Source organism: Coptis chinensis, chromosome 1 (genome assembly GCF_015680905.1).
Source record: "Coptis chinensis isolate HL-2020 chromosome 1, ASM1568090v1, whole genome shotgun sequence".
Taxonomy (NCBI): Eukaryota; Viridiplantae; Streptophyta; class Magnoliopsida; order Ranunculales; family Ranunculaceae; genus Coptis; species Coptis chinensis.
Genome location: NC_141456.1, coordinates 86,752,222 through 86,779,686, shown reverse-complemented (window position 1 = coordinate 86,779,686; position 27,465 = coordinate 86,752,222). Strand labels below are relative to the sequence as shown.

At 40.5% G+C, this 27,465-nt stretch overlaps 1 long non-coding RNA gene across 2 annotated transcripts in view; it reads right to left on the bottom strand.

Annotated features, from left to right (window-relative positions):
* Window positions 1–23,900, bottom strand: part of LOC147525638 (uncharacterized) — a 34,947-nt gene extending 11,047 nt beyond the window's left edge. For both annotated transcript variants that reach the window (XR_015192887.1, XR_015192885.1), the window contains exon 1: window positions 23,764–23,900. This is a non-coding gene — a long non-coding RNA (uncharacterized LOC147525638). The remainder of the gene's footprint in view (window positions 1–23,763) is intronic.
* Window positions 23,901–27,465: the final 3,565 nt, after the last annotated feature.

The window sequence follows — 27,465 nt, the reverse complement described above, 5'->3', positions numbered from 1 at the left end:
GGGAGAGTACAACATCGACGGAAATGCGCCAGATCGGCCTTCCGCGGCGGCAACGAACCAGCTAGCAGTGACTCAATGGTCGGGACTGAACGCCATTGGCACCTCAAGCCTTCCGACATCAACAAGACCTTCCTCCACCTTCTCCGATCCTTCAGAGCGAAAGGGTAACTTCGATCGTTACCTTTCTTTTTGATATTATCACACATGCCACTCTTAGGTCAGCCCCTTGCCGCTCTAGTAACGCAAGTCATGATTAATCCGGGATTTCGTCACACCCCACTACTCCCTATACCACAATATGAGAATATGCTAGTCTTTAAGAAATGCATACAAGATCCTTGGGAACCCACAGCACCTAGGGCTGCCGAGCACGCTAGCGTAGGATCCTCTCACCCACCATACTTTGATGAGACTGCCATGAGTAAGATCACCCAACCCATAGAGGCCCTACGCGGCAGTGAACAAATTGGTCTGAGAGACATGTACACTCGCCAGGTATCGATGAGACGTACCTTGGGCGAGTTAAGGACCGATATGACCACTCGCCACGAGTCGATGACAGACAGCATGGGTGAATTCCAGCAGGAAATGAGAGCCTCCATGACGCATTTTCAGACAAGATGCTTACCGTAATCCGGAACCGGTTTATTGAATGTTCATGGCGAGCAAAGATCGATTTCAGAGCTCGGTGATGGATACTCTTGGTGATATCCGGGGAGCAGTTAGCCTCCACGGAGCTCGTCGTCTTCGCACGACGTCGCAGGACTCCTGGTTCTTCTTCTGCAGCCCCCGAGGATTCTGCTACAGCACCAGAGGATCATCAGTAGCTAGATTTATTTTTTCCGGTCTTGTATAATATTATATCAGACATTTTATTTACGTGTTTTCACTTTCTAGCTTAATAGTAGATGATAGTTTTATATTAGCTATACCTAATATTATAGTATATAGGTAGGAACATATATTGCTAATAATAAATTATATATATATATATATATATATATATATATATATATATATATATATATATATATATATATATATATATATTTCATATGTCATACTTAAACAACAAATTTTAACGTCACTAACACGTTTGTTAAAACGAGTAATGAAATGAAAATTAAAAAAAAAAAAAAAACGGTCATGAACCACAACTAAAAACGATCTAGAAAACGGCAATTTTTCTTTCTATAAATAAGTTCACCTCTTCCTCCATATTCACTCATTTCTTATTCTTCCCTCTACACTTCTTATTCTAAAAAACGTTTTTAGATCACTCCAAGTTCAAGATTCATGGATGCACTAGAAAAGTTTGAGCAGCAGCAGCTTGAATATGCTACTCAAGTTTTCATGCTAGGTTGTTTTGTTATAGTCATGTTGTTAATGTGGCATATTATTCTATCTAATATTTAGGTTTGTAGTTAAGTCATCGTATCATTATGTTGTGTTTCCATACCATTGTACGTTCTTACATCCTATTGTGATAGTATATCTACATTTTCCTTGTCCTTCTACTTACGGAAAAAAAAAAAAAAAAAAAAAAAAAAAAACAAAAACAAAGGGCACTCCTTGTCACATGCCCCATTCTTCTCATCCACACTTCATCCACTTTTGCGCATATCTTAGAAGATACACGGTATAACTACCCCTGTGACACCTCGAAACGATATCTTTTACATTTTCGGATGGGTGGCTATTTATACCAAGGATAGACACCTCAAAATATTTAACTTCCTTTTTCCAAAATAATTTTTCACCACTCCATCTTTAATGGCCCTCACTCGAAGTTTAGGTGCCGAGCAAAATTTTATGGAAAAATTTTCAAAATGGTCTTTTTCATCCTTTTTTGACACCTGAAATATTACGCCGAGGATGGTACCTGTTACACCATAAGCAAACATTTTATTCAGAGAATTGGTCTTGTTATTCTATAAAAGCGGTTATTTCCAAAACGGACAATTCTTTGTCGTGCTAACGGATGCGAGCATGAATTGACTATGGAAATCATCTCGGAGGTACTTCAAATTCTATTACAAACCAAGGAGTTCACCTTCGGATTCACCTTTTCGATAATATCCGCATCGATGTTTGCAACTATCCTTCACGGCGAATACAACCGAAAACCGTATTGTTTATCGGAGATCTTTACAAAAGAACCAATTATCTGTGATCCAATGGGTAGCTCATAATGTCCTAGGCACATCTAAGACTTCGAAATAACCAAACCACTCCTCCATTTACTCACGGGTGTTGCAGACTAACCGCAATGATTTTGCATTATAAAATTTCTCCGAATGCGATGTCGCGACGTGCGGGAAAAAGGCAGCCCCTTTACCAACCATTGTGACACTTATCATGATACATTGGGGTTTTTCTAGTACTTCTCCTCATACACCTCTTCGGACAGCGAACATTCTTACCATTCACTCAGTATGTAGGAACGGGTTCTGGAACCCCGACGTTGCAAAAACCATGTCGGTGTAGGAACCAACGAAGATTGTTCCACCGACAACATCTTTCTTGAAAATGCCTTATGCAACGTATTTAATCCCATGGAAGGGCTTCGCTTAATTCAACAAGGGTGGATGACATTATTCAAACGTCGAACATTATTATCACCAGCCTTCTTGAATTTGGGACCTCATGGACAATAAAAGAAGAGGAACAAGCACAATTCTTGCACGCCCACAACCAATTCTTGGCAAATCACACTCTAATAATGGAGAACCACGAGATTTACCGTGACAGAAAGCAAAATGTTACAACAGAACATTTACTTGCGGATTGACGGCACAGAGAATCTTATAAACGGATTCCTCCCACATAAGGATCCTCGCCGTTACTTGGGCCAATAAAACCATTTAAATTTTGCAATTTTATATTATTTATCATTTTCTTTTAGTTTTTAATTTTAGGTATGGTAATTTGTTTCTACTTAATTATTTTCATCATGCTCTAATATTTGTTTATCCTTGTCTAAACAGTCACATTTTTTCACAGAATGGAAGCTCCAAAGATGATTCCAACAATCTTTCCATTCCTTACTAAATTCTCCGGCATATGGACATCTTTTTGAGAGACTACATCACTCAAGAGTTGGATGGAACTCTCTCATTCTACACCGGAGCGGACATACTCCCCGAGGTTTGGCGGCTTACTTTTATAATAACATGGAAGATCTACCGGTGTCCGGGGGTTTCCGTTGAATGGGTTTACACTACGTATTGGTAACACCGACCGCCTTTATGAGCCAACGGTGGCTATGGCTCTAGACCTTCCTCCTCTTCAGCCAGGATCTCCCCATCCAATACATGATAGAGAATGACCTTAATGACTACTCTATGGAAGATTTTGCTGCCCGCTATGGCGATGGCCTTGCCCACGTCAAAGAACGTGCCGGAAGGCGGCCGATGGCGGAATACACTATTCCACTAGCGGTAAGATGACCATGAATGTGGGAACCGCCATGCTATTTATTCTTCCGAACATCATGGGAGATTGGCATTTTTCCACGGCATCAAAGGAAGCGTGTAAGACATTCCATGCATTGGCCCAAAGAACGTACCACACCCGACATTCTGAGAACTAGTAATTGAGAATCTTAAGAAGGCTCGGGTCTTTTCGGCAAGATTACATCACCCCCGCCGCATAAAGCATGCGGGATAGTGAGGACATACTTCCCGAAGTTTGCAGCCACCACCTTTCAGATTGGGTAAAGGTTACTTTATGTGTCCAACAAACAAGATAATTCGTTCCTTGCGATTTCGGACATGGACACGCCCTGCAAGGTATCTTAAGAAAGTTCGTTCTTTCCCTAATGATGAAAAAATGATAGCTCATCTAGACAATGCAAAGAAAAGGAAGTGGAGTGAAGTCTGGAAAGCTATGATAGATTGGCGGGATGCGAGAAGGAATGGCATTTTCTGAGGGGCCGAGGCAAGGAAGGACTATCCCCCAGTTCAAGGTTGGGGCAATGTGAGTTGATGCTTGTACATATTTGTTTTATGTTTTGATGTGAAATAAATAAGTGACCTAACAGTGTGCTTCTACTTTTATGATGTATAATATATAGTGTGTTACAATAAATTTCTGTGGAAGATGTCAGCTTTATTTTTGCTCAAAGCCTCTCAGGTATACTCTTTCTTCCTCTTAACACTTTGAGGACACAGTGTCCGACTGTTTGGGGGTGGTGAGAACCTTTTGCAAAAACTAGGCATGCATAGTTGTACATAGTTACTTAATGTCTAAATAAACGTATTTAGTGACAAATTCTCGTTTCTCCTTCTATGATGAAAAATATTAAGAAATCTCACCCTAGCATCAAAATTAGGACTTGTTCTTAGAAACTTAATTTAATACGTATGCAATAGTTTTTACATCTTTTCATGAGCATTCATGCACTGACTATCATTAAATGTACACGTTATTTAAGTTTCTGGGACCCACGGTTAGACAAGTAAGTTTCCATATCCTGTAAGAATCTAACCAAAAGCCTCAAAATGTATGATATATGAGTAATGACACGGAGGAGTAGTTCTTCGAATAGAGAAGTTCACACGTCTACTTACTTGATCACTACCCAAATCCTAGGCGAGAATTTAGGCCTCTTTGGATCGATATAGCCAAAAATCGCGACTGTAGAAAAAAAAATTTACCGCTAGTAAGCCCTAATGAACCTTTCATTAATCCTTTCTACTTCACCAAAAAATCATTACCCATCTAGTAACCACAATTAAATAAGCCTACCTAGATGATGAGTATGAGAAATAGGATGAAGTCTTGAGAAAAATGAAGAGAAAAACCTTGTCACAAATCAAAATCGGAGTTATTGTACTTTAAGAAAAGAAAAGAAAATAGAAATATGTTTCCAAAAAATCAAAAGAAATATCAAGGTTAGAATTCCCCAAAGATCAAATCAAAAGGGAATACAAAAGCTTGAAAAATCCAAGTGTGGAAACCATATTAGAAGCAAGAAAGAAAAAAGGATTTTCTAGTATAAATATCTCAAGACCTTATTCTCTCATATACTTATCATTTTAAAGCGACTAGAGCGAAGTTCCCAAAGAAACGAACCGGTCGCGAGCGGGCCCTGCATATAAAGCGGAAACTTCCGATGCTCCAAATCGGATAAATCTAGGTCTTGGCGTTGGCTAGTGAAGCGCCAAGTACAAGAATCTGGGAATATTGGAATTCCCGCTCGATCCCCGTAAAGCCCGACAAAGGCGACTAGGCGAAGTTTCGAAAAAAAAGCGAACCCGATTACAAAGGCGGGCCCCATACAAAAGGCGAAACTTCCGAAGCTCAAATCGGATAAATCTAGGTCTTAGGCGTTGGCTAGTGAAGGCTGCCATAGCGACGGGCGGCGAACTTCTAGCCAAGGACAAAAGTAGTAAAAGCGCCAATTTGGCGCATTTTGGACCACTAAGTGGACACTCTGCGGGTGGAAGGCATGATGAGTGACGCATAAGCGGGTGGCAAATGATGGTTTCAAATTGATACCACGGCAAGAGAGAGAAGACGTGCCAATTCAACCGGGTGGTTTGAATTAACATAAGCTAAAAACAAAACCTTAAAATGTTAAAAGAGGACAAAACTTAAAATAGGTTGAAAACAAAGTTTGGTTTTGAACCATTCAATTAGCATAAAAACAAAACCTTAAATATTCGCGGGTCCTCTTGTATCAGCTATATATATGAAGGGGTAGCCTTCATTATGAAAGTCTTGACATATTAATGCTTTAGCTCACGTTTAGTTTTTTTTTTGATTACTTACCTTAGCCATTTTTATTTGGTGTGACTTAATCTGGTAGAAGTTATTTTACCCTTAATATGATCATTTCTTTTCTTGTTTAATTTACGTCTGCATTTATTTACTTAATGTATCGGACCAAGTTTTATTATTCTGCTATGATGATGAGCTAATTCCCCCCCCACCGAGGGGAGATTTATCTTTGCTTTCGTGTGAAAATCGGATTGACTCGTTAATATTCTAGAATCACTACTTAGGAATTAGGCATAGAATTAACATCCGGTCCCAAAATGGTAGACGTACAAAGTTAGATCTTGATGCTCGGAGCGGTCTGTAGCGACAAAAATGTCTGTTCTACAGTGTCGACGACTCTCCACCGTCGGTGATGTGAACTTGTGCGAGGCGGGAGATAATATACGGAGATCGCGGTATTATTAAAACTCCTTATGCTAGTGAAATGCGACCTAGAGATGTGGGCATGCACTAGGGATCGATACTCGGCGTCGTCTCGAAGCGAAGACGAACTAGAGATGTAGTGATTTGGTAATAAAAGCTGTTGAAAAATGATTCTTGCATGAGGCATGATTAACTCTCTCCTGTTTCTCTACATTTTGTTTACCTATATTTAATCACCGTAGTAATTTACATTTACACCGTTAATTTAATTAAAACCAACTAAAAGAAACCTAAAATCCTACTCGCTTAAAGTTGTAATTCGGTTGTGAACCTATCCGAGCCACTAAGGTTTGGGCGATCCCTACTCGACCTATATCTACCAATCCCACGTGAGTAAAGGTAACTTGACTAAAGCGCACGACTATACGGACGTTGGACTTTTGGACTTTGGACTTTATTTGTGGACCTCCGGACTTTGGGTATGGACCTCGGACTTAAGAAATAAATGGCGAAAGCCGATAAGCGTTTGTAAATTTGTGTTTTTATCAAATGCGCCCACACGCCGAAGGACTCTGGATTTAGCGTAATAAGCTGGAATACATCCATAAAACCCTCCCTTACCTCATCATCTTTTTAATTTTCATTTTACATTTACAATACTAACTCTTTACGTAATTTTTTCTACTAACAAATAAGCGTGAGCCAAGTTTTGTTTATTTTCATTTAGCACAGTCTAAGTACTCAGGTAGGAATTTGAAGTACTAAGCGGACAAAAAGTCTCGGACGAGACTGAATTAGTAAGCCGCTTGTGAAACTAACACTGGAGTATCAACACTCCGGTTTTCAGTCTGAGCCACTTTCCTTTTCGATTACTCTTTTGGGCTCTTTGGTCCTGTTTTTTTTTCTAGTAAGCATAAACTTGGGAGTAGTCGATCGCTATCGAGGAATCGCGGGGCCTTGAGGTTTCAAACTCTTAAACTCCTCAAACTTTGTCGAGGATATTATTTGCTATAACTTTGTTTTACCTCGTATATTTGTATGTTGGAATGAGAACTCTGTGCATGTAAAGGTGGTTCGTAAATCACATATTCACGTAACACAATTAATATGATTCGTATATATTTTGATATATCGTAGCACCAAACCACTTGCTTAGAATATTTTTGTATGTGTATGTTACATCAATTCACATACAGCGGTATTCAATTGCATGAGTTAGTTCTTGACATTCCCCTAACTCGCATTATAACTTACACATAGTTGCCGCGTATAGGTAATATAGATTTGCATGGGTAGACTTTTTGCGTAAACTAGTATATGTTAGTTAGTTTCTATTTTGGCATCTATCGTTTTTTAATTGCATATTTAAGTAATCAAGTCTCCATAATACACTAATCCGTAAATTAAAATAAAAAAAAAAAATTAAAAAATTAAAAAAAATAAAAAAAAATTAAAAAATTAAAAATTAAAAAATCATAGTAATTAAAATTTCATCTAAATCATCTTAATAACACCCCGCATAATACACCATCATAAATCATCATCCTATTCCATCGATTGCCTAGGAAACTTGAAAAAAATTGAGGTTGCCTAATTAAGGAGCGTGCTAGCACGAACAACCTCCCTCGATTCTCGGGTAACGTGGTCTTTGGAATATTCACGCGTTATCCTAGCTTCCCTGCTTTCGGAGTTAGCGGCATTTCGGGGAAGGCGTGCTTCAACTTCCTCCTTCCTAACTTCTAAAAACTCCGGTCATTATTAGTTTCCTTATGAGCACTAAATTAAAATTCATATTTGTATGAGACTACGGTGCAGTAAACATAAGGAATTAGAACTTACATATCATCGTCGAAAATACAAGAAACAATTTGTTTTATGTTATCTCCTAGGCATAGTTCCTCCTCAAGTAAAATCAACCTCGTCAAACATCTCCGTTTCCATTATCCCCTTTAATTATGGGTGAAGAAAATCTCACGGTCGAGAAACCCCTTTCGATTTTTATCTTTGCCTTACGAGGGAAGGACACCTTCTGCATTAAACTCGATCGCGATTGTAGGTGATTTTCGTATTCCGCCAAACATTTTCGGTTTGTTACCTGTTTTACCATGGTTTTAGACCATGAAAAACCATACAATCATCTTCGTCGGATGCAACAAGTAGTCACCACTTTTAGCCATCCGGCCCGTTACCAACGAACAAGTCTTGCTTAGGTTGTTTCCCTTCACCTTAGGCGATAAAGCTTCATTTTGGCTCGCCGGACAAGCGCCGCCAATCCATTGACACATGGGCCAAACTTGTTCAAGCATTCATGATAAAGTTTTATACTTTCGAAGAAAACTACAGAAATGCTTCAAAAGATTCAATTCTTTCGCCCGGCACCCCGGGAATCCTTTTTGGGCGTGGAGCAGATTTCTTGATCTACTTCTCGAATGTCCCCATCATCAACTTCGACACCGTTGTATTAGTCCGTTCATTCTTTAATGGTCTCTCGACCATCAAAAGGAAACATTAGATATCATGAGCGGCGGTTGTTTCATGGACAAATTTCTTGAAGCATACACTTTTCTTGAGAAACAGGCCTCACGAAGCACCCGTTTGGGGAAACAGCGATTCTTCTAAATCTTCTAAAGACACTCCTACCAAAGTTTCGTCTATGTTAGAGGTCAAAACCGATCCGAATTAAAAACTTTAATCGAATCCTTAAACAAAAGGTCGATGCTCTTTTCGGTACAAGTAAATGAACAAAAACCCAAACGGTCATGGCGCCAACGCTTCCCATTACCCTCTTTGCTTAAGTCCCGAAAGCGCCGATTCTTATTGTCCTTTGGTATCACGAGTGTCCTCCCCAACCTGCTGAAGAGGTTTGTGCTTTCAACATCCCTAATGCACCTTGGCGACAACATCCGAATTTAGCTTGGGCACCTTCGGGTCAACAACAAGCTCCTTCGGTGGCAACAAGCGTTCTGTCACGACCACCCGCGAACTACAATTCCTATCGTCAAAGGAAATCCTCCACAATTTCAGCAAGGGCAAAGTAATTTTCCCAACAACGCAAATATGGGATACCAAAACAACCTTGAACCTTGTTCCGCTAACCAAGGATATGGCTACCAAAATCAACCCGTGAATAATAACCGAGAACTAGTTCCTGCTTTGCTCCCTTAGTACAATCAGCGGCCGATAAAGCGGGTGAAACTTTCACGACATACATGAATCACAGAATCAAATCCCTAGCTTCTATCCAGCGGTCTCTTGTTGTTGTTAGCTCGGGATAAAAGTCAGTCGGCGTGTTCCCTGGCGAAGCGGTTCAAACCCAAGCTACAAACACCGCCTTTGAACTTCAACAATGCACGGGGACCTAGTAATCCAAGCCGGGTGAGGTAAATGCCATTACCACTCTTCATTACGGCGAACCATCGACAATAATATCATTATGCGGACGAGGAATCGGCCGGAAGCCCGACTAACGTCCTTCCAACTCATACCTCGCAACCTATAGCGGACGAAGTTGTACCATCAAAATCTACACCTCGTCCCTAGGAAAAGATACCATTGATCCTTATGCGATTCGTCAAAAGCTCCGTTCCTGCGCCCGTTTGGTAAAGAACAAACATGCCGAACATTTTGATGAGATCCGGTGAAACCTTCAAAAATTTGACCATAAACTTACCTTTCCTAGATCGCTAAAGCATTTGCCCCAAGCATGCCAAGTTTTTGAAGGACATGTGCACCACCAAACGGCGTACGAAATGTACCTCAACAAAGCGTTCCTCAGCGGCGGTTTCCCTCGATTACCACTACCAATGGTGTGGTAAAAGTACAAAGACCAGTCGAATTAACCCTGTACCATGCGTTGGGCGACAAGTATACCGCTATTGGCGCTTTTAGACCTAGGTGCGGTGTTAACCTACTTCCCCTACTACTTATTTAAGCGGTTAGGTCTTCATGAATTGAAACCTACCAATATGACTCTGCAACTCGCGGATCGGCTCCATCAAGTACCCAAAAGGCATAGTAGAGAGCGTTATAGTAAAGGTCAAGATTTTTACTATCCGGTTGATTTTGTTATTCTAGATACTGAAGTAGCCTGTGACTCCATCCCTATCATCTTGGGACGTCCTTTCCTTGCAACTGCCAACGCTCTTATAAATTGTCGGGACGGTTCAATGACATTGTCTTTCGGGAACCTTTCAGCCGAACTCAGCGTGTTCAAATTAATGAAACAGTTTCCGATCCTATAATGGAGGCGAGATTAGATTAGCTTGGTTGATAGTGCGGAGCATGATTATTTCGCAAACTCTTTTCCCAGGGCGAGATACACCAATTTCTTTCTTTTGATAATCCGGAGTTTGGCGATGACTTCATTACATAAGGGATGTCCATGCATTATTAGAGTCGGGTACCACTATTTGACCCTAATGCTTGGTGCAAACTAATTTAGAAGGACGGATTCGCTCTTTTCCATTGAAGAGATGATCCCTCACGAATCCTTGATCCCCAATCCTCCAACTCGATTTAAAACCTCTACCCCCGATTTGAAAGTCGCGTACATCTCGATTCGATGGTAGTCACCCTATAATAATTTCGCTCACTTGACCACTGAGGCGAAGAGACCGCGTTTGATTCATGTCATTCGTGAACACCGCTCCGCTATCGGATGGTCCTTAGATGATATCAAGGGAATAGACCCTAGCATATGCACGATCGTATACATCTTGATGGCGGCACAAAGACATCACGAGAACCACAAGCGCCGCCTTAATCCCGCTATGAAGGAAGTAGTGAGAGAGGAAGTTCTACGTTTACTTGATCGCGGGTATCATATACCCTATCTCCGGATAGTGGTGGGTTAGTCCCATCCCACGTTGTTCCCAAAAGTCCGGCATTCAAGTTGTGCAAAATGAAAATGGTGAATGCATCTCCACTCGCATTCCTTTGAAATGGAGAATTTGCATTGACTATCGCGAAACTTAATGCCGAACCCGTAAAGATCATTTTCCTCTCCCATTCATTGACCCGGATGCTAGAACGTTTTAGCGGTCATGCTTACTCTTGTTTTCTTGATGGCTATTCGGATACTTCCAAATTGTCATCGATCCCGCCCGATCAAGAAAAGACAACTTTCGCGTGTCCCTTTGGAACCTTTGCTTCTGAGACGAATGCCTTTTGGTCTTTGTAATGCCCGGGCACTTTCCAACGCTGCATGCTTCACATTTTTAGTGATATGGTGGAGCGTTATATGGAAGTCTTCATGGGCGACTTTTCCATTTACGGAAATTCCTTTAACGACTATTTATCCAACCTTTCCAAAGTCTTAGCGTTGCGAGGAGAAAAAATCTGGTACTCAATTGGGAGAAGTGTCATTTCATGGTTACCAAAGGACTTGTTCTAGGTCATATTGTTTCAAAAGGCGGGATAGAGGTTGATAAAGCTAAAATTGTTAAAATTTCTTTGCGCTACCCTTCCCGCCGCGTTTCGGGATATCCGTGCCTTTTAGGCCACTGGGTTTTCTGGGAGATTCATTCGGGATTTCTCTAAAGTTGCTCGACCCGACCAACCAATCTCCTGCTTAAGGATGCGATATTCGACTTCAATTTCAATTGCAAACAAGCTTTTGATACACTAAAACGCTCGACTACGCTCCTATTATTCACCCCCGATTGGTCTCAACCATTGAATCGATGTGTGGCGCTAAGCGACTTTGCTATTGGTGCCGTGCTAGGCAATAGCGACGCGACGACAAACCCCGTTGTCATTTATTACGCTTAGTAAAACTCTTAACGACACTCAGCGTAATTATACCACAACCGAGAAAGAGTTCCTAGCTGTTGTCTATGCTTTGGATAAGTTTAGCCCCTACCTAGTTGGAACATCGACCATAGTATATATATGACCATGCCATGATTCGGTACTTACTTTCGCGAAAAAGGCCTTAAAACAACGATTGTTACGCTGGATCCTTCTCTTACAAGAATTCACCACGGAATTCAAAGACAAGAAAGGACCCGAAAATGTCGTAGCCGACCATTTATCAAGACCGGTTGGTGACATCGATAGTGATTTGAAGCTATCGGTGACTCCTTCACAAAGACGAACTTGTACTCTATTTTCTCATCTCCATGGTAATGCGGATATCGTTAACTACCTGGATTCTTGAGGAAGTCCCCTCCTTTTGGTCACGTCCCGATCATAAAAGTTCTTATCCATTGTAAAATATTATTTCGGGATGAACCCTACCTCTTTAAGTATTGTTCGACCAACTAATTCGTCATTTGCATTCCGTGGGAACACACCGACGTATTATCCTTTGCCATGAACAATCTTTGGAGGTCATTTGAGTGGAAAGAAAACTCATTTGCCAAGGTGTTACAATGTGGTTTTTTACTGGCCTACCCTTTTTCGCGATGCACCACGAACATTGCGTAGCTTGCATTCGTTGTCAACACTTAGGTCGAATTACCAAGCGAAATATGATGCCCCTAAATCCTATATTGATTGTGGAAATTTTTTGATGTTTGGGGCATTGATTTTATGGGACCCTTCCCTATTTCTCAAGGTTTTCTATACATTTTAGTATTTGTAGACTATGTGTCCAAATGGATTGAGGCACTTTCGCGATGTCGCTCGAATGACCATAAGACTGTCGTGAGATTTGTAAAGAAAACATTTTCTCGTTTTGGTGTTCCCAAAGCTATCATCGATGATGGGGGTACACATTTTGTAACAAAATTTTTGGGTTTTAATGAAGAAATATGGAGTTACTCACAAGGTTGCTACTCCATACCACCCACAAACGAGTGGCCAAGTGGAAGTCTCCATGCGGAGAGATAAAGTCTATTACGGAAAAACTGTCAACCCATCAAGAAAGGATGGTCTCTCCGGCTTATCGGATGCCTTGTGGGCATACCGAACAACATTTAAGACACCTATAGGGATGTCTCCTTACCGCATTGTTTTGGGAAACCTTGTCATCTGCCGGTTGAACTTGAGCATCGTGCCTTTTGGGCCATCAAAAGCCTCAATTACAATATCATCGAGGCGGTGAAGTTTAAAACCGCAATTAAATGAAATTTGGAGGAGATTCGGAGTGATGCTTATGATCTCGAAATCCTACAAGGCTAATATGAAAAAGAGTGCGACAAGCACATTTTGCGTAAGGATTTTAAAATTGGCCAAAAGTTTTCTTTAGTACAACTCCAGTTACACATCTTTCCGGTAAATTGAAAACACGATGGTGCGGGTCCTTTCATTGTGTCAATTGTGTGAAACATTATGGGGCAATCTCTTTGCTTAATCCAAAAGATAACAATAATTTCAAGTCAATGGACAACGCCTAAAACATTACCACAATTACGCTCACCGGATGTTGAGCGGACTCTTCTTGAATCCTGTTTAATCGACTAGATGTTTCGTTTGGCATACTTTCGATCTTGTTTCTATAAAGGGTGCGCCATTTTGGTAGCGGGCCATCTTCTATCTTATGATCTCCAAAGTTCTTTGAAGTGTGTGGTTGCAAGCGCGGAACCTTAGTCCCGAAAACTCTTTACTGAGCGAATTATAAATGTATACGTAACACGAGCAAGCGTGCTTTTCGTAAACGATGGGTACCTAAAATTTCAACTCCTTCCTTCTCTTCCCTTTTCTACTTATGAACTTCAGCTAATTATTTGGTGTAAGTCTCACTCATCCGCGAATAGGAAATGGTCGTAGTTCTTTTTTGCTCGTAAACGACGGCGCTGAAGGATGGGCTGGTGTATGCATTGCCAAACACCCTTACATCTAGGCCCGGACTTCCTATCCGATACTAGCCGTTTAAGGTATACTTTTGTCTAACACCACCGCGCGGGGATAATCTTCGTCGCGGCGCCGTTTCTCCCAGCGGGATGGGATTCGTCTTGAGAATCGGCGTTAAAAGACTTCGATTCGTCTTGAGGATCGGCGTTAAAAGACTCACCTTGTACATATGTTTATTTTGTTACCTTTTCCTTTGCATTAAGTTTTGCACAAAGGGGATTCGTGTCAAACCTCGGATGTTGCATACTTAGAACACAAACGGGCAATGGATTCCACCAGACCAACCCTAGAATTGGTTACTTTGAGTACCTTGGGGCGGTTTGAGGATAGCCGTATGTAAAAAGGGCAATTTTATTAGACCGTGTGGCAAGACGGGTCGGTCGGGATGGTACCGATCCCGCCCCTAACCCCATAATACATAGAGGTGAAGCCCGATCCGGGTTGGATTGGGTTCGCTCCAGAGCCGACATGACAGTTGTCTATGATTTAAGATAGTGACTCCCCTAGACATCCAGTGTTTTTCATGTATATCTCCCTTGTATGTAAATAAAACCCTTACACTTTCCTTCTTAAAAAAAAAAAAAAAAAAAAAAAAAAAAAAAAAATTGTGGCTTTCAAGAATGACTCATATAATTGGATAGAATTTTTTTCGTTGCCGATCGTTTCGATATCTCATTCGTCCAATTCGGAGTCCAAACGAGTCGTGGGTACGCATTTAGATTTTTAGGTTTAAATCAGGCTTTAGGCTTGATTTGGGCTTCGAGAAAATTTTTGGCCCAGCCCAAATATCGATTTCTCGGTCCATTTAAACCCAAAATACCCGATCACACGCGTCACAAATCCACGTTTCGTCTTCCTAAAAAACCGGATCTTGCCCCCTCTCGAATCAGTCTCGCACGAGACAGGCCCACACTAAAACCAGGTCTCGCGCGAGACCCTCACAGCTCCGATCAAAATTTCCTTCCGTCAGATCATCCCAATTCTCCCCCTCATCAATAATCCATAGCCATCCTCCCTCTTAGATCAGCAATGGCTGGAAACAGACGGATTTGTGTGGAAAAAAATTTTTGGAAATTTGTTTGAAAACGGGATGTTTGCTCCATTCTTTGATCACGAAATTCACTCTAGAGGATGGGAGAGTTTGTTATATGCCAATGGAGGGCTTTATTCTAAGGATTTGGTGATGAAATTCTACGACAATGGAAGCTTTAATGGCGACCATTTTTGGATCACCGTCGAGGGTGTCGCGCCACGAAGTCACACGGTGTTGCTCTCGGGATCACGGGCATTCCATCGGGTCGACCACGGATCGACTTCAGCGGTCCAGGTGTACCCACGGACTTACGACCTAATGCTCGACACGCTTATCGAGGGAGAGTACAACATCGACGGGAAATGCGCGTATCAGCGCTCGGTGCGACGTAACCAGCTAGCAGTGACTCAATGGCTGGGACTGAACGTCATTGGCACCTCGAAGCCTTCCGACATCAACAAGACCTTCCTCCACCTTCTCTGGATCCTTCAGGAGCGAAAGGGTAACTTCTGCATCGTTACCTTTCTTTTTGATATTATCACACATGCCACTCTTAGGTCAGCCCCCCTTGCCGTTCTAGTAACGCAAGTCATGATTAATCTGGGATTTCTGTCTGCCACCCCACTACTCCCTATACCACAATATGAGAATATGCTAGTCTTTAAGAAATGCATACAAGATCCTTGGGAACCCACAGCACCTAGGGCTGCCGAGCACGCTAGCGTAGGATCCTCTCACCCACCATACTTTGATGAGACTGCCATGAGTAAGATCACCCAACCCATAGAGGCCCTACGTGCAGTGAACAGTGGTCTGAGAGACATGTACACTCGCCAGGTATCGATGAGACGTACCTTGGGCGAGTTAAGGACCGATATGACCACTCGCCACGAGTCGATGACAGACAGCATGGGTGAATTCCAGCCAGGAAATGAGAGCCTCCATGGCGCATTTCAGGAAGATATGCTTACTCGCGTAACCGGTTTCAGTGAATGTTCATGGCGAGCGGCATCGATTTCCAGCTCTCGGTGATGGATACTCTTGGTGATATCCGGGGAGCAGTTAGCCTCCACGGAGCTCAGATCGCACGGCGTCGCGGGACTCCCCGGTTCTTCTTCTGCGGCCCTCGAGGATTCTCGCCTGACAAGACCGAGGATCATCAATTAGCTAGATTTATTTTTTTTCCGGTCTTGTATAATATTATATCGGACATTTTATTTACGTGTTTTTCACTTTCTAGCTTAATAGTAGATGATAGTTTTATATTAGCTATACCTAATATTATAGTATATAGGTAGGAACATATATTGCTAATAATAAATTATATATATATATATATATATATATATATATATATATATATATATATATATATATATATATATATATATATATATATATTTCATATGTCATACTTAAACAACAAATTTTAACGTCACTAACACGTTCAGAAACCGATAATGAAAACGCATCAAAAAAAAAAAAACGGTCATGAACCACAACTAAAAAACGGTCAGAAAACGGCAATTTTCTTTCTATAAATAAGTTCACCTCTTCCTCCATATTCACTCATTTCTTATTCTTCCCTCTACACTTCTTATTCTAAAAAACGTTTTTAGATCACTCCAAGTTCAAGATTCATGGATGCACTAGAAAAGTTTGAGCAGCAGCAGCTTGAATATGCTACTCAAGTTTTCATGCTAGGTTGTTTTGTTATAGTCATGTTGTTAATGTGGCATATTATTCTATCTAATATTTAGGTTTGTAGTTAAGTCATCGTATCATTATGTTGTGTTTCCATACCATTGTACGTTCTTACATCCTATTGTGATAGTATATCTACATTTTCCTTGTCCTTCTACTTAAAAAAAAAAAAAAAAAAAAAAAAAAAAAAAAAAAAAAAAACAAAGGGGCACTCCTTGTCACATGCCCCATTCTTCTCATCCACACTTCATCCACTTTTGCGCATATCTTAGAAGATACACGTGGTATAACTACCCTGTGACACCTCGAAACGTATCTTTTACATTTTCGGATGGGTGGCTATTTATACCAAGGATAGACACCTCAAAATATTTAACTTCCCTTTTTCCAAAATAATTTTTCACCACTCCATCTTTAATGGCCCTCACTCGAAGTTTCGTGCCTGAGCAAAATTTTATGAAAAATTTTCAAAATGGTCTTTTTCATCCTTTTTTTGACACTGAAATATTACGTCGAGGATGGTACCCTCTGTTACACCATAAGCAAACATTTTATTCCAGAGAATTGGTCTTGTTATTCTATAAAAGCGGTTATTTCCAAAACGGACAATTCTTTGTCCGTGCTAACGGATGCGAGCATGAATTGACTATGGAAATCATCTCTGAGGTACTTCAAATTCCTATTACAAACCAAGGAGTTCACCTTCAGGATTCACCTTTCGATAATATCCGGCATCTGATGTTTGCAACTATCCTTCACGGCGAATACAACCGGAAAAACCGTATTGTTTATCAGAGATCTTTACAAAAGAACCAATTATCTGTGATCCAATGGGTAGCTCATAATGTCCTAGGCACATCTAAGACTTCCGAAATAACCAAACCACTCCTCCATTTACTCTGGGTGTTGCAGACTAACTGCAATGATTTTTGCATTATAAAATTTCTCTGGAATGCGATCGCACGCGTGCGGAAAAAGGCAGCCCCTTTACCAACCATTGTGACACTTATCATGATACATTGGGGTTTTTCTAGTACTTCTCCTCATACACCTCTTCGAACAGCGAACATTCTTACCATTCACTCAGTATGTAGGAACGGATTCTGGAACCCCGACGTTGCAAAAAACCATGTCGGTGTAGGAACCAACGAAGATTGTTCCACCGACAACATCTTTACTGAAAATGCCTTATGCAACGTATTTAATCCCATGGAAGGGCTTCGCTTAATTCAACAAGGACTGATGACATTATTCAAACGTCAGAACATTATTATCACCAGCCTTCTTGAATTTCGGGGACTGCGGACAATAAAAGAAGAGGAACAAGCACAATTCTTGCATGACCACAACCAATTCTTGGCAAATCACACTCTAATAATGGAGAACCCGCGAGATTTACCGATTGAGAAAGCAAAATGTTGCAACAGGCTGTTGCACGGATTGACGGCATAGAGAATCTTATAAACGGATTCCTCCCACATAAGGATCCTCGCCGTTACTTGGGCCAATAAAACCATTTAAATTTTGCAATTTTATATTATTTATCATTTTCTTTTTAGTTTTTAATTTTCGTATGGTAATTTGTTTCTACTTAATTATTTTCATCATGCTCTAATATTTGTTTATCCTTGTCTAAACAGGTCACATTTTTTTCACAGAATGGAAGCTCCAAAGATGATTCCAGAACAATCTTTCCATTCCTTACTAAATTCTCCGGCATATGGACATCTTTTCAGAGACTACATCACTCAAGTTGGATGGAACTCTCTCATTCTACACCCGGAGCAGACATACTCCCCAGGTTTGGCAGCTTACTTTTATAATAACATGGAAGATCTACCGGTGTCCGGGGTTTCCGTTGAATGGGTTTACACTACGTATTGGTAACACCCGACCGCGCTTTTATGAGCCAGCGGTGGCTATGGCTCTAGACCTTCCTCCTCTTCAGCCCGGATCTCCCCATCCAATACATGATAGAGAATGACCTTAATGACTACTCTAGGGAAGATTTTGCTGCCCGCTATGGCGATGGCCTTGCCCACGTCAAAGAACGTGCCGAAGCTGGCCGATGGCCAGAATACACTATTCCACTAGCCAGTATGACCATGAATGTGGGAACTGCCATGCTATTTATTCTTCTGAACATCATGGGAGATTGGCATTTTTCCACGGCATCAAAGGAAGCGTGTAAGACATTCCATGCATTGGCCCAGCAACGTACCACCTTCGACATTACAGAACTAGTAATTGAGAATCTTAAGAAGGCTCGGTCTTTTCGGCAAGATTACATCACCCTGCCAGTTACAACATGCAGGATAGTGAGGACATACTTCCCTGAGTTTGCAGCCACCTTTCAGGACTGGGTAAAGGTCGACTCTATGTGTCCAACAAACAAGATAATTCGTTCCTTGCGATTTCGGACATGGACACGCCCTGCAAGGTATCTTAAGAAAGTTCGTTCTTTCCCTAATGATGAAAAAATGATAGCTCATCTAGACAATGCAAAGAAAAGGAAGTGGAGTGAAGTCTGGAAAGCTATGATAGATTGGCGGGATCTTGAAGGAATGGCATTTCTAGGGACGAGGCAAAGGAAGGACTATCCCCAGTTCAAGGTTGGGGCAATGTGAGTTGATGCTTGTACATATTTGTTTTATGTTTTGATGTGAAATAAATAAGTGACCTAACAAGATGTGCTTCTACTTTTATGATGTATAATATATAGTGTGTTACAATAAATTTCGTGGAAGATGTCACTTTATTTTTGCTCAAAAGCCTCTCGGGTATACTCTTTCTTCCTCTTAACACTTTGAGGACCACAAGTGTCCCATTTGTTTTGGGGTGGTGAGAACCTTTTGCAAAAACTAGGCATGCATAGTTGTACATAGTTACTTAATGTCTAAATAAACGATTTAGTGACAAATTCTCGTTTCTCCTTCTATGATGAAAAATATTTAGAAATCTCACCCTAGCATCAAAATTAGGACTTGTTCTTAGAAACTTAATTTAATATTATGCAATAGTTTTACATCTTTTCATGAGCATTCATGCATCGACTATCATTAAATGTACACAAAGATTAAGTTTCGGGACCCACGGTTAGACAAGTAAGTTTCCATATCTGTAAGAATCTAACCAAAAGCCTCAAAATGTATGATATATGAGTAATGACACAGAGGAGGAGTAGTTCTTCGAATAGAGAAGTTCACACGCCTACTTACTTGATCACTACCCAAATCCTAGGCGAGAATTTAGGCCTTCTTTGGATCGATATAGCCAAAAATTCGCTTTTGTAAAAAAAAAATTTTACCGCTTAGTAATTAAGCCCCGGACCTTTCATTAATCCTTTCTACTTCAAAAAAAAAAAATCATTACCCATCTAGTAACCACAATTAAATAAGCCTACCTAGATGATGAGTATGAGAAATAGGATGAAGTGCGAAAAATGAAGAGAAAAACCTTGTCACAAATCAAAATCGGAGTTACGTGCGGAAGAAAAAAGAAAAAGAAAATAGAAATATGTTTCCAAAAAATCAAAAGAAATATCAAGGTTAGAATTCCCCCCAAAGATCAAATCAAAAGGGAATACAAAAGCTTGAAAAATCCAAGTGTGGAAACCATATTAGAAGCAAGAAAGAAAAAAGGATTTCTCTAGTATAAATATCTCGAAGACCTTATTCTCTCATACTTATCATTTTTTGAATTTTCCATTCCAGTTTCTTTTACACTACCACCTAAGCCCCATAACACCTAATAAAGACCTCTAGCTCAATTAGGAATAGGATAGTGTGATAATAAGTACTAGTTGTGACTTCTCGACCTCGGCTCCTCTGACTGTCACTGAGTATGTGAGGAAACGTGTGCCCACTGCACACTGGAGATAGCAAAGCTTGAGTGGAAAAATAAGAGAGAAATTGTGTTTCGACACATACCTGTGAGAACCTACTTAAGGACGCTATCCAAAGGATCCAGAAACGGCCCTACTCGTACATTTCATTATTAGATCACTGCATGCATGCTCATACGTAGATGTTTCGATTATTGTATGTATATTAACTTGAATTTCGAAAGAATAAAATCCTTGTTTCCCCGCGCTAGAGATGACTAGATACCGAGATTAATTAAGGAAACAAGCCTTTGTTTCTTGAAGTCGTTGTAGTATAAATGAAGTTTGTGAGTATCTTTCTGGAAAACTCTCACGAGGCTATAACTCGCCCACTAGGGAATTCCTAGTGGTTCAAGGCCTTGTTGCATACGGTCAATGCAACCGCACTCTCTGAAATGAGATTTAGCTTAGGATAACACATTTTTGATCACTTATCGCTTTTAATGTCTCTTCTTTGCTTGAGGGACAAGCAAAGTCTTTGTTTGGGGTGGTGTGATAAGCACCTAAAACTGTAATATTAAACCCCGAGGGACATAGCATTTTGGTCGATTATGTGTTTAATAATCATGTAATAATTATATTTTCGTACTTTTGCAGGTTTCGCAATTAAAATGAAGATAGTGATAAAACATGCATCAAAGTACAGAAATACGGGAACATTTGGAGTTTCCCACTCGACCCCGTGAAGCCGAAGTTTCCAAAAGAACAGAACCAGTGCGGAACGGGCCCACATATGAAGAAGCAGCAAATTTCCGATGCTCAAATCGGATAAATCTAGGTGCCGACGTTGGCTAGTGAAGCTGCCAAGTACAAGAATACGGAAATATTGGGAATTCACACTCAATCCCCGTGAAACCCAACAAAGCCTGACTAGAGCCGAAGTTCCCAAAAGAACAGAACCAGTGCAGAACGGGCCCACATATAAAGAAGCAGGAAACTTCCGATGCTCAAATCGGATAAATCTAGGTGCCGACGTTGGCTAGTGAAGCTGCCAAGTACAAGAATACGGGAATATTGGAATTCCCGCTCAATCCCCGTAAAGCCCAACAAAGCCTGACTAGAGCCGAAGTTTCCAAAAGAACAGAACCAGGACAAGACGGGCCCACATACAAAGAGGCAGGAAACTTCCGAAGCTCAAATCGGATAAATCTAGGTGCCGACGTTGGCTAGTGAAGCTGCCATAGCGACCGGCGGCGAACTTCTAACTTGAGGAAGGACAAAGTAGTAAAACGCCAATTTCGGCGCCGCCCATGGACACACTAAGTGGACACACTCAAGGGCCCGAAGGCATGATGAGTCAGCATAGGCAGGTGGCAAATGATGGTTTCAAATTGATACCACCTGGGCAAGAGAGAAGATTATCGCATTACAATTCAAACCGGTGGTTTGAATTAACATAAGCTAAAACAAAACCTTAAAATGGCAAAAGGACAAAACTTAAAACGGTTGAAAACAAAGTTTGGTTTCGAACCATTCAATTAGCATAAAAACAAAACCTTAAATATTCACGGGTCACTCTTGTATCAGCTATATATATGAAGGGGTCGCCTTCATTATGAGGTCTTCAAAGATATTAATGCTTTAGCTACGTTTAGTTTTTCTTTGATCTTACCTTCCGCCATTTTTATTTCCAGCCTTAATAATGAGAAGTTATTTTACCCTTAATAATGTCATTTCTTTTTTCTTGTTTAATTTCTGTCCTGCATTTATTTACTTAATGTATACATCAAGTTTTTTATTATTCTTGCTATGATGATGAGCTAATTCCCCCTCGGGGAGTGGTTATCTCGCTTCGTGTGAAAATCCGGATTGACTCGTTAATATTCTAGAATCACTACTTAGGAATTAGGCATAGAATTAACATCCGGTCCCAAAATGATCGAGGCGTACAAAGTTAGAGTGCCGATGCTCGAAACGGTCTTCGTAGCGACTAAAAATATTCGCGACTCTGCGGTGTCGATGACTCTCCAATTCGGCCCGGTGATGTGAACTTGTGCGGAGGCGGAGATAAGATACCGAGAGATGCGGTATTATTAAAACTCCTTATGCTAGTGAAATGCGACCTAGAGATGTGGGCATGCACTAGGGATCAATATTTCGGCGTCGTCTCGAAAAGCGAGGCGAACTAGAGATGTAGTGATTTGGTAATAAAACTGTTGAAAAATGATTCTTGCATGAGCATGATTAACTCTCTCCCTGTTTCTCTACATTTTGTTTACCTATATTTAATCACCGTAGTAATTTACATTACCGTTAATTTAATTAAAACCAACTAAAAAGAAACCTAAAATCCTACTCACTTAAAGTTGTAATTCCAGTTGTGAACCCATCCGAGCCCTAAGGTTTGGACGATCCCTTACTCGACCTATCCTACCAATCCCACGTGAGTAAGGTAACTTGACTAAAACGTACGACTATACGGACGTTGGACTTTGGACTTTGGACTTGGACTGTGGACCTCGGACTTTGGATTGTGGACCTCGGACTTAAAAAATAAGTAACTGAAAGCCGATAAACGTTTGTAAATTTGTGTTTTTATCAAATGGGCCAATCACCAGGAAAAACCCAATCACCTTTCTAGAAAATTATGCATGACAAAATGTGCCTAAATGTATACCTGCCCTTAAATTTCAAAGAGTACCTCGACAGCCAGCCTTATGCATATAGGCACACAGATGCAAGCACATCAAGATAGATCCACTAATCAGTTTATTTCAGGGAACACCAGTAGTTTACTTTTGGCAATATTTATTTTGTTATATTCAGGTATTAATCCATTGTTATGCTCCTAGTCCTTTTCAGAACTCGTGTGACTAGCATGTGACTTCTAAAACAATAGAAGGCCTTTTTTATTGGTAAAAATTTATTGTACATCATTAATATACGTAGATAAGGATTACATAGATTACAAAGTTTTAAGGAAAAAGTAGAGAGAAACTACTGGTCCCACTCAAGCTCATGCAATCATCTTAATAGATAGCCCATCCCAATTACACAACGGTCTACAAATTATCAACGAAAAAAACCTCTTTGAAGAAACCTAAACCAAACACACCCTCATGAAGAAAGAGCTTAAATTGCCAAAGTTAGCCTCAACCAATTCATAAGTAATACAACTTTGTATTATCAATGAGGTGTTCATCACGTACATTTGCAAAACACATAGACTTATACAATCTATCATAGGGAAGAGAAAAGTTACCCATTCCAAGAGCGGAAAGTTCGACGTCACCATGTTGTGAGAGAGATCATATGTACTAAGAAGGCCACCCTACAACCCTAAAATTTGATGAGCAAGTTTCAGATAGATAAGCAAAATACATAGAGAAATACAAATGAAGATATCTATTCTCTCACTCAATCCACAATCCATCTCAGGGGTTCTCCATGACAGGAGAGAGTAGTAAAATAAAAATAAGATTAAACCTTATAATGCAACCTTATGGTTGTCTCGAATACGCTAGCGTCATAATTTTTGTTGAAATCCAATGAGTTTGTTACCCACCTGCGAAACATAAAATAAAGATAAACAAGATGAGATCATTCCCTTGCTAATTTTGAGCTCTAAAATAGAAAGGTGGAACTCACTCTCTAGCCCTTTGGAACTGCTCATCTAACCCCATAATGTATAGTGTATCAAGAGAGTCCATCAAAGTTGCTCCAAGGCCACCAAAGCTATTAACAACATTCTTCGTCTGCGGCTGCAAACAAGAAGATTGAACGTGTTAGAAGATGTGATGAAAAAGTAGTCTAAGTGGCGGAAATAAACAAAAACAAACACGAAGTTCATCCCGCCCCAAGCATAGTTTTCATAACAAGTCCATACATGAAGCATAGCTTCTTTGACTTTCCCTCTCCGTTGAAGCGTCAATTGGATCATCCTTAACAACATTAAGTGAATCATAGTTTCACCGAACCAGATTTAAATTCTTGCAAATGATTCGCTAATCGAAGCAAGTCTTGAGATAATTTGGTCATCTCACGCGCCTGCCAATCAATAATCATGTTAATTAATTAATTAGTTAAAAATATAATAATAATAAGGAAGAAGGAAGAAGAAGAATAAAGTGTTACCTCGTGTTCTCTCGATGAGAGACTGTCGATCCCAAACGAAGAAAGTGAGGAAAACGAATGAAATGAAAAGGAAAGATAATAAGATGGGCTTAATATATCTCCAACGATTATTGGATGATGAAGCTTCGTAAAGTTCTCCCCCAAAGTTGAAAACAAAACAAAGCAATCATTACGGACTTCAAAGCAACTAACAAAAATGTCTCCGTGTAATGGCTTTACATATTCAAAATTTCAAATGCTCGATACACTTCCTAATCCACGTTTGTTCACACCAAGTTTCTTTTTAGATTTTGAAACCAGTTTAACACTCATTTCAACTCCAAATGAACAAATTACATTGTGCCCATACAATTAAAGAACATCACCACAAAAGATGATGTATATCACTATAATTTTTCATAATAAATGTCATTCTCTTTATTAAGTGCTTCTTTGTTGAAAAATAGAACTAGGGAAGTGCAAGTAAGGATTACCTATCTAAACACGGGATACCCAATGCCATGCCAAGGACTTTGGCCTCTTTTATCATACATGAAAACTCAGAACCCATGTTTCTAGGAAGGGATAGCTTTTGCGATTTTTTTTCATCTCGTGTGGCCTGTCTCAATAGGGTTGTTTCCTTTAGTACAAGAGACATGAAATGTCAAAGAAAAATAAATAATAATGCATGGAGTGGAGCAGCTCCTACCTCACTTCCGAACCAAGGCGCCCGTCTATCGTGAGACAATTTGATGGCTGGAATAGAACGATCTAATCCATAACAACAACAAGTCAACAGCAAAAATGTTGTTAGATGAGAGAGAGAGAAAAGAGGCACATACCAAAGAACTAAAACAAGGCTGCAGTTCAAAGCTCGAGATTGATTTATTATTATTAGCTTCGGAGCTCTGTCAAGATTTTTTTTTTTTTTTAAGAAGCGGGATGGATTGGTTTCAACACAATCCATTTGTTGGGAATTTGAAAAGGAAGAAGAAGGTAGGAAGTGATTGTTCGGGGAAGAGGAGGGGTTAAAGGAGAGAAAGAGGAACAAGGATAAGAAAACCCTAACCTAGCGGCTGCTGTGAGAGAGAAAGAGAGGTTTCGCGATTTCTTTTCTGTTTCCCTCTTTTCGAAATTTCGATGTTGTTTTGGTTTTTTGGATTTGTAACGTTTCTCAAACGATTTTCAAGCGTTAGCAATTAATTCTAGAAATTCAACAAAATAAAGTAACGCTTTACAACATTGCTAACGCTTATATAGCGTTGGCAATTTACTAACGGTAAATAACCGTTGCAAAGCAAAAAAGGTGCGTGTTGCAAATATCCTATTATGGTGTAGTGAATGGTAAATTCGGTTATTTGACAACCATACATGATTTTCATTTCAATTCATTTAAAGGATCATTTTACCTTTAAACGTACAAGGGATAAATTCCTCGTACTCGGGTTGCCTCTAGTTGTTGATTATGTAACACGATGTGTCCCACCCTTTATGGCTACAGAGAAATCCAGTAAATTCCAACCCCCACTTGCGATGTCACCCTACTTATCAACAGAATTATTATCTCTCCCGATGTCAAACAAGCTAATTAATGAAATGATACACAAACCCCAGAATCACTCACTAGAATTAGTGGCAGATTATCCTAAAGCAGGAACAGTATGGGGTGGTGTTTCTTCCACCTACACTCCTTTCCCTCAATCATTTCTAGGGGTATCTGGTTCTTCCTCGTCTTCTGCGTCAGGTGAAGAAAAGGTATACCAACTGGATATAGGAGCAAATGTGTATAAAATGCGAGACATCCCTTGCAAGTTTCGAATTCCTTTACTAGCGCAAGACTGTTTGGGGAATGCCTGCTAGAGCTTGAGCTTCTCACCATTTAATAAGGCACTGCTGCACACATCATTCAGGTACCATCTAATGAGGTGCTGCTTCTCACCATCTAAAGATCCAGCATCTGCTTAGAAAAACAGAAACTCTTGATCCAAACAAAAAACAATTCTTAGGCCCATCCAACGGCCCATCCAAAAATAAGGTCTAATGCTAGTAATTAATCATTATGCTGACCCTATGCAACTGGCACCTGCACCTGCACCGACACCGGCAAAGGCCGGTTCAGGCATTCTCCAAACCGGTTCAGGCGGTTTCCAACCGGTTTAGGCATTTTTTTCAGCCAATTCATTCTTTTTCCAGTCGGTTCAGGCATTTTCAAGCTTGTCCAGGCGTTTTTCTTACCGGGTCTAGCGTTTCCCAACCGGTTCAGTCGGTATACATGCCGGTTCCAACAATTGGCAGGCCGATTCAGGCTTACTTATATCTGGGTCTGACGAATTTCCTCCATATTCAAGCCAGGTCACCATTTTTTCTTCCCGGGTCAGCAGTTTGCTTGCTGGGTTAGCCTCTTTCTTGGCTTGGCCACTCATTTTACCCATTAAATTGTTCAAGCTTTCCAAACTTTTTCTCCTATCTCCATTACACGTTCTTTCTTAATTCATTTTGGTTTTTTCGATACTTTAATTCTTCAACAAATCATCTTCATCTTCGTTTGCTCATCTGTTGAAGAGGGGGCAATGTATGTACCCTACATCATATTTCCAATCCAAAATGTATTCGGACCAGGGAACAGGTATGGGCCCAGTAGCGGACCAGCCTGGTAGCTATTAAAAATGTTGTGGATCATCTAGTTCTTTAATCTATCAAAGTTTACAACAGGTCCAGGGCCCATCCGGACTGCCCAAGTTCATGGACCCGTCCAGGGCCCATCCAGACTGCCCAAGTTCATGGACCCAATCTGTGCTAATCACTCGAATCCAGTTGCCCATCCAGACTGCCCAAGTTCATAGACCCAATC